General features: G+C 40.7%; 1 protein-coding gene across 1 annotated transcript in view; it reads left to right on the top strand.

The window, feature by feature from the left end:
* Nucleotides 1–1,070: 1,070 nt before the first annotated feature.
* LOC105459271 overlaps nucleotides 1,071–8,597 on the top strand; it is a 20,660-nt gene continuing 13,133 nt past the window's right edge. Inside the window, exon 1 of the mRNA XM_011705163.1 lies at nucleotides 1,071–1,337. The gene's annotated coding sequence lies outside the window, so the exon portion shown is untranslated. The remainder of the gene's footprint in view (nucleotides 1,338–8,597) is intronic.

The following is an 8,597-nucleotide window of genomic DNA, read 5'->3' as shown; positions in this document are numbered from 1 at the left end:
AGAGAGAGAGAGAGAGAGAGAGAGAGAGAGAGAGAATAATTCAACAATTCATATTTAATTATTATTATTATATTTAATACTAGCTGTATTTACTATATTTATATTTAATCTCAATGTCATTTATCTGACTAGCATTGTTTATCAGTAGCACTGCTGTCGTTTTGCCTTTTGTATATACAATCGTTAACCTTGAATCTCAAGGGAAGAGCTAAAATCTTCGAATTATAGAGATTTCGAAATTCGATTAAAAAAGAGTTAACATATAAAAATTCGACTTACGGAGGCTTTGTACGAGAATTTATAATTTTCCGATTATAATGGCTTTTAAAGGAAAAAAACTCAATATTTGACGGATTATTTATTGTATACATATAATAAATGTAATCATAAAATAAATACCAGGCTATTACTTATGGTTATACATAGCTACAACTTATTAATTTTATTAGATATTTTTAATTTTATTAAAGGTAGCGACAATAGAAGTTTGACTTATAGCGATGAACTTCGACTTGTAAAGGCCTGGCTTTAAATTCGAGTTGCAGAGATAAAATAATATATTTAAATATCTGACAAATAATTCGAGTTAATGTAGATTTTATTTTGATTTATAGAGGTTTTTCATAGCGAAGCGGAAGGGAATAAACAAAATTTTCGTTTTATAGAAGTTTTCAAATTATAGAGGTTCGACTGTATATACGTATATAGAATAAATTTATTATTATATAAGATGATAATAATAATAGTGCAGATTTATTTGATTTTTAGTTTTGTTTTAAAGCTCGGATCGGAAATTCGCAATCGAGAAGAAGAAGAGTCCGTCTCTTCGGTTTGCGGGATTGGCTGCAAACCGAACTCCGGAAAATCGAACAGTTAAAAATAGCTCGCATGGGTTCATTGAAACTATTTGCGTGTTTCGAAAATAATGGAAGCAGGCTAATCGAGATCGGAACGTAGAGAAGTCGAGTGGCTCGGTCGAGGGGCGCCGATCGGGCTTGTCACGGTTCTGTCCCGCTCTACGGCGACGAGCAGCGTCGAGGAGCAAGACTGAGCGTTCGGCGTTCAGTTCAGTTCACGGTGATCGCTCGATCAGGTGGCATCGAGCGGGATCTGCTCGCGCGCCGTCGCCCCGTCGCGTTCCCGCGGTCGTACTCGCGTCGACGAAGGGGAAATACAGAGAAGAAATAAAATAAAGACGCACGTCACCGGATATCGCGTTGTGTCCTCCGTGGGAAAACGAGATATTCCACCGGGATATCCATCCGGGAAGGGAAATCGACGATAATGATTCAGCGGATTCCTCATTGAATAGATCAGTACGTCGGATCGGCTATCAGGTGAGACCGGCGAAAGGAATTTCTACGGTCACTACCGTCGCGCGGAGAATTCCTCTCCGCGAGGTATACGCGACGCGCCGCTCGCTCATTTATTATCCTGGGATCCTGGATAACGTAACTGCTTAAGAATGACGTTTACGAATGACTTTTAAATGTCTTTCGTAGCTGATTGGCGCACAGGCTCGTTCAAAACGCGACTTTCACTGCAGGAAAATTCGGATCCGCACAGGCAGAGCGTCTCACTGTCTCGATACACTCGATGCTTTATTCTAAATTGCTGTTCAACTCTGTGGCATGAATTACATACTATATTAAATTTGAAAGAAACGAAATATAGTGCGCGTTTAATTCCAGGAATAAAATTTAGTCTTTTCTCGAAGCAGATTTTAATATTGAATATTTTTAATGCTATCCCAAGATTCTTGACATTATTATATATGTTAAAGATTAGAGATTATATAAAAATAGTCACATATCTCTTTGAGAAAAGAAATGATGTTATTAAGAAAGTTGTATAACTATATTATTATATTTTAGTTGTACTTTGATTATATATTATAATGACAAATTTTTTCCATATTTTTCAAGATTTTTCGTCTCAATATTTGACATACATACTATTGATACTATTTACATGAGTAAAATATTATTTATATGAGTAAAGTATTACTTAATTTATTTTTAATGTTTTAGATAGTAGGGTACAGTGAGGTAATTTGAATAGTGGGGTAATTTGGATAACAGTAAATATTTGCAAGAATTTTAGAAAAAAATAAGAGATTTTAAGATACATTTCATTAGATCAATGTCTGATCTAATAAAATGTATCTTAAAATCTCTTATTTTTTTCGAAATTCTTGCAAATGCTTACTGTTATCCAAATTACCCTACTATTCAAATTACACCCTAAGTCTTAATGTACTCAAACAAATTTAAGTCGTCAGATTTTTAAATGATTTAAAAGGAAACTAAAGATATAATAAATATTTTAAATGATATGATTAAATTATATTATGTTAAATAATTTCTGAATTCAAACGTTATTGAATAATTCCTAAAATTATATCTGAAATTGTTGCGAATGCGCGAGAGCAGAGATCGACATGCAACTTCCGGACGACTAGATTTTAAATTCTAGAGCGAAGCGACGACCGCGCGTCAATGCTCTGAATAGGTTCCTACGGTAACATTCATGCAGTAGCATACTTAAGAATTACATCATACGATTACATGTCCCCCCAGCTGACATGATTCTAAATTTCACACGAGCTATTATTTCAATCGCGCGCATCGCTCGTCGCCGACCCTCGATTCCCTCGCGGTCGCGATGAATCGTCGTTTCGTCGGCACGCTCATTCCGCCTCATCGTCGATCTCACAAAAGGGAAACCATGGGAATCCCGCCTAATTATATTATTCATAATTAGCTGGGATTCGCGCGCGGAGCAGAGTGGAGCGGAGTGGCGCGGCGCGGCGGCCGAACGAGCAGTCCTAACGATGTGAAACGACGGATTATCACGGTTATCCGAATGCACTTGGCATATACCGAGACAGTCGGTCGAGACGCACACACGAGCGTTCGACCTTTTTTTTTTCGTCTTTCTTTTCTTCTCTTTCCGTTTTTCTTTCCAGAAGAAACGTATTTACCTTGCTACCGGTATATCCGCCGCGTTAAAGTAGCAGCGAAGTAGTAAAGTGAAACGGATAACACACCTGTGCAGTTGTTTGGTTCACGGATATACGATTTGGTTAACGGACTTCAAATTATACGGTTCTCTGTCGGAGATGGAAAGACTTCGGCGTTGTGCGGCTCGTACGAGTCGCTACGATACGGCGTATGTTTGCACAAACGTCACTTTTTCACGGAGCTACGTGGGACAATGACAAACACGCGCCGCGTAGCAACAATCTTCGGTTAATTGTCACGAGTCGATTTCACGCAGCTATTTCGCTTCAAGGAATAATCGATCTCATTTCGTTTTCACATCGTGATTACCGTTTGCTACTAAATATCTATTATAGATATTTAAGAAATTATATTAAAACTCTTTTTAAACAGAATTCATCTTTCTTCCTTTACTTAGGATTTAAAAAGTTTTGATGTTTTTGTTAAAGACAAAATTTGGTAAAAATTTTTCTTAAAAGTTTTCAGAAATTCTATATAAATTTTAGAATTTTTTAGAAAAATTCTTAGAATTTTTATATAAATTGAAACATTGTTCAGAAAAGCTGAGAACATCTGTATCTTTTCTAGAATTCTTTATATACGATTTTTAAAATATTCTAAGATTTTTTGTTCTATAATTTCGAAAAAAAACATAAAATTTGAAGAAGCTTATATTAAGATATTTTTTTTAGAAGTCTTCATAAATTTAAAATTTCAAACATTCTTAAAAACATTATGAGATATAAGAATTCTTTTCACCAAAGAAATATACTGTAAATCGATTGCGGAATGCAAATTACATGGAACGTACGCGAATTCGTAACCTGCATATGTACAACAACACCACCACATGAGCGCGGCTTTGAATACCACAGATTTACCCTGTTAATTTCTGTAAACACGCTGTTGCGCATCGATTTCGTAATGAATTTATTCGCGGCGGAGTTGTTTGTGAACGCTCGGGCATATCCCGCGAGTGCATATTTCTCGCCTGAAGAGACTCCTCTTCAGCATACGTGCGCGCGCGTTTTAGGACGTACTTTGCGACCAGGAAGCAGATTTCAACAGCGTTTTTAACGATGTCTCGTAAACCACGGCGTCGATAAACACGCTGCTTCCAGCCGCGTAAGAAATTACACGACGGCAATTATATGTGGGTTACGCACAAATTTTCAAGCGAAGGGGTACGAATATATGTAGTAACATTCGGCAATGAAAAAGCGAACGGTATCTTCAACATTCCTCACCGAGATACGTGTTCGAAATAAACGCGCGAGGAACCGGACTGACAATTTGACGACTGAGGGAACATGACGCGACGGTTCTCTTCAAACTGTACATATTTTCCAGTGAAGCTGCATCTTTAGTAGTTGTTAGCTCATTCTTATTTAAAAAAAAATATATATATATATCTACATATTCTTGCTTTTAACTGTTTCGCAACGCGTCTAAAGTCCGAACACGTCAAAATCGGAAAGATACACATATCCTTGCTCGTAAATAGGTACATTAACTGATTCAATCTGCGACTCTCGCTCGTTTCACGCAACTTTAATGCAGTGCCTTTCGATAGAGCGAAGAGATTTGCCAAGATAAATTCCTTTCTTTTCTCGCGCCCTATAAGTTTATAGAGCTTATACATACAGCGCGATTTTGCAATCGGTATTTTAACGAGGCGCATAGACCGCGATTGCCTTTTTAGATCGGTTTAACCGCCGCGTAAAGAGCGTAGTGTCGTGGTACTGGTTGCGCGCATCGCGAATTCGGTATCGCACGCTTCATAAATCGAGGAAGAGGGCTTTCGAAGCGAAAGTACAACGCGACGCTCGCTGAAAAAAGATGTAATTTGATAGCGTTTCATCACGGATGACCGATCACTTTCCAGCCACGGAACGCAAAAAGTGCCTTAATGACAGCGAAGAAGGGGGGAAAGAGGAGGCATGGAACATTCTCATTCTCAGCTTAAAAATTTCAACCTTCGAGCGAGATCGCCGACCAGCATCCTTCAGAATCTGCGTTGCTGCGCGACGAATATTATTTGAAAATATAAAAATCGGAAGCGAACGAATTAATCAAACGCCCAATTAGTTACGTGAATAAAATCGCATTGTTTATATCATTCAATAAGAACAAATTTCAACTTTTTTTTAAGTAATCTCACACGATTAGCATATTAATTATGTATTAATTACGCGTCGCACAATTCTCTTCAGAGTGAATACCGAATGAGTCACGTCAAATGACTATTCTCCCTTCCCCAGGGCGTAAAAAAATGTTATACATGCGAAACGACATTAATTATCTGGAACGCATAGCAGGTATTGGCATCGAGCGCATTCGTTACGTTCGAAACTTTCACTCCACGCGCTACTTGAACGATATTATCTTTTCTTCTTTCTTTTTTTTTTTAAATGTGCGTAAGCAACCGTGGCGAGCGAACAGGCGAGTTGCGTATACGTTTTTTTTTTCATGCGGCATAAAATGCACGTTCAAATCATTTCCCATATCCGGACAGAGATAAGAAGAAGATAGGCGAGCTTTTTTTACAAATAGAGTGCGAGTATCAATGAATGAATAATAATTGCATAATAAACATGGTTTCATAAGTGAATTATGATACGCTTGGGACTTCCCTTATTAATTCTGTCGTCAGAGCAGTAAAATAGAGATTGTGTGGACTATTTATTGCCGTTTATTGCAATAAAAAATTATTTTGTCCTTGTATTTTATATTAATAAGCATATTATCTACCTTTCTGACATCGAAGTGATCAATGTCAAGCAAATAATATTAAATAATAAGATTATAAATCGTAAAAAAATTTTAGTTACTAAATTTTAAATACATATTAATTTTCTTATGTACATATCTATTACGCTTTTTATTTTTAAAAATAAATTCCTTAAATAAAAAAAATCTTTGATACTTTTGTGTTTCGCTTGTTGTATGTATTCGATTAATTTATAAAATTTTCGAAGTACTTTGTGTAAAATAAAGAAGTGTCATAAGATTTTCATCAAGCGTGTTTCGAACACATTTTTACGTCTGATTTGTGCTCCGAAATTTCTCAACGATTTACTCCGCGATAGGAACTCGGGAAATTTATTATCGGTCTAGTTGAAGTTTATGCTCGTTCGAAACGCGCTGGGGCACGAAAATAGCTTGTAAGATGGAATGAATTCCCGATGAAAAACGTCTTTTAACTCAGCACCAACCCGTTCTAGTTCTGTATCGTTCGATTCGATCTCGACCTAAGGTACGTCACGGTAGAAAGCACGCAGACTCACGGTATCGCGTATCCCGGGTACGTGCACCACCCCGTGGCGTGTCTCGCACACCGGGTTTGCATACGCGCGTGCACATGACATTCCTCTTACGCTCTGATAGTGATCCGACGCGACGGACGGTTCAGCCTCGAACCGACCGACCGACCGATGCGGGAAGGCCACCGCTGGCGGACACGTTTGTCGTGTCCTAGCGCTACGCGTGCATGAATTATATAATGTATGGACCGGTCGCACGAATTACGCAATCGAGAAAGTCGAAGCATCCACCGGTCCCGATCATCGGATCCGCCAAATTCATCCGCCGACTGCGCTTCAACGATCAGTCGCGTCCTGCAACAATGAAACGCGATTGTACTCAGAACCAGTTAGGCCTGGGGATTATTTATGCTTCGGTCTTAATCCTTATAGATGTCAGCCAATAGAGCTGCCGTCCTAACCAAAATTTGTATTCTCATTGGTTGAAAAATTTAAGGATTTTAAGATTAAGACCGAAGCATAAATCAGGTTTTAGGGTTTGATGCACCCCGCGGCGTCACCTGTCCCGATTTCTTCCTTACCTTTAATGACGATTTTGAAGATTAAGCCGCGTGTCACACTTTGTCTCGGGATAGACCTCTGGCGAGGTGAACGTTGTACATAGCCTAGGGTGGGGTTTAACCCGGTAACAAGTGAGCTTTCATCCCGTCCCTGTTCGCGTGCGACCTCAATCGCTATCAGCGCGTTACTCGGCTATTTGTCTACGGCGCGGACATTCGTCTCGGTATACTATAAAATTCAATGTCGGCGACAACGCGACGACATCGTCGACACGTCGTCGTCGGAAAAGTCTCATTGGATATTCCGTCCTGTCCGACAACACGCGACCGCAATGTGTAGCAGCTCCTGGCTACGCGAATGTGGACCGTCGACGCGGATACGCATACCGTTGGCGATCGAGCCAAGACTGCGCGATTCAAAAGGTCAGAAATACTTGCATCTATGCTGAAGAAAAGTTACGGAAAATGAAAAATATTTTTCGATATAAAATTTCGCGAGAAAAAGCGCAATTGCTGATTGACCATCGCGCTTCAAAAATCGATATAGATAGAAATTTCCATTGAAATTGAGTTAATATATTCCAAGCAGCATTCCGTAATTCTCAGTTGAGAGACGCGTTTGTGAATTCGCTACATTTCGAGGAGTTTTATACATATGATAACAGAGTCGGAGATAACAAAGAGTCGGAAATTGTAGGAAAGATGCCCTTCCCCGGATCTCGCGAAACGGCTTCAACGCGGGTTAAAATGGCTCAAGACGCGGCTCGCTGGTGGCTATATGGTCTCCAGGTGTGTATGGAAGACCAAGGACGAAGGGATCGACCGACAGGAAGAGGAGCGATTAGAAGAAGGAGCGGTTAAACCGGAAAGTCGAGCGCGCGCGGCTGAAGGGGGTCGCCGGAGCAAAACTGCTACATCGGATTGTTGGCTCCGTTGTTGGCGGATAGGCCGGCTTCCACGAGCGCGCGACCGCGATTAATCGCAGCCCGCCGGGCAATTGTCCGCGCACGTATCCCGCTTCCGGTCCTGACGACCCTCAACGGGCGGAATAGCGAAAGCTATTCCGATATTCCGGGGACGACGTTGTGCCACCGTCGGGTGCCCCCGCGACCGCAATAACACCACCGACGCAAGTGTCGGATTACGCCGTTTTAGGCGCGGATTTAGCGTCTTACCGCCGCGAGAATCGAGATCGAGCCGACCGCAGCCAACCGCAGCGCGGGTCGGTGACACGCGACCCGACCCGTGGAACCAAGAGGATATTATCCTTCTGGAGAACGTCCGACCGTTTGCCTATACACTCGATGGCATCGGAATTTGTAGAGATAACAGACCACGACTATACGTAGTTTCGAAAATATGTACAACAGGTACAGGTTTTCTCAAATGGTAGTTACTATAGATAATAATAACGTCCAAGCTGTTTGACAGGAGATATAGAGAAACTCAACTGTGTATAGAGGTAGCGCGGGAAAGAAAAATCCTTCTTCACGGATGAAGAGACATGACAATTGGCGATATACCGGTGTCAACCGAAAGTGCAAGCCGCGCGCTGAGGTAGAGGGGGGGCAATAATCATCGCTCAGAAATCGACTGAAAATCGTACGTCGGATTTCTCCGCGCGGCTCATTGTCTCTCCCCGTCTCTCCCTTTCTCTTTCTCCTTCCGTCCTCCCGGAGCGAGGCTCTCGCGGAGTAATGGCGGAGGAAGGGTTGACCAGTAATCGACCTTGGAGCTCCGTCCTTTACGCATATATATATATATATATATAT

This window comes from Wasmannia auropunctata, unplaced genomic scaffold, assembly GCF_000956235.1.
Source record: "Wasmannia auropunctata unplaced genomic scaffold, wasmannia.A_1.0 LD334199.1, whole genome shotgun sequence".
In the NCBI taxonomy this organism is placed as follows: domain Eukaryota; kingdom Metazoa; phylum Arthropoda; class Insecta; order Hymenoptera; family Formicidae; genus Wasmannia; species Wasmannia auropunctata.
Note: the sequence above shows the minus strand (reverse complement) of the source record. Positions and strands in the feature narration are given on the sequence as shown.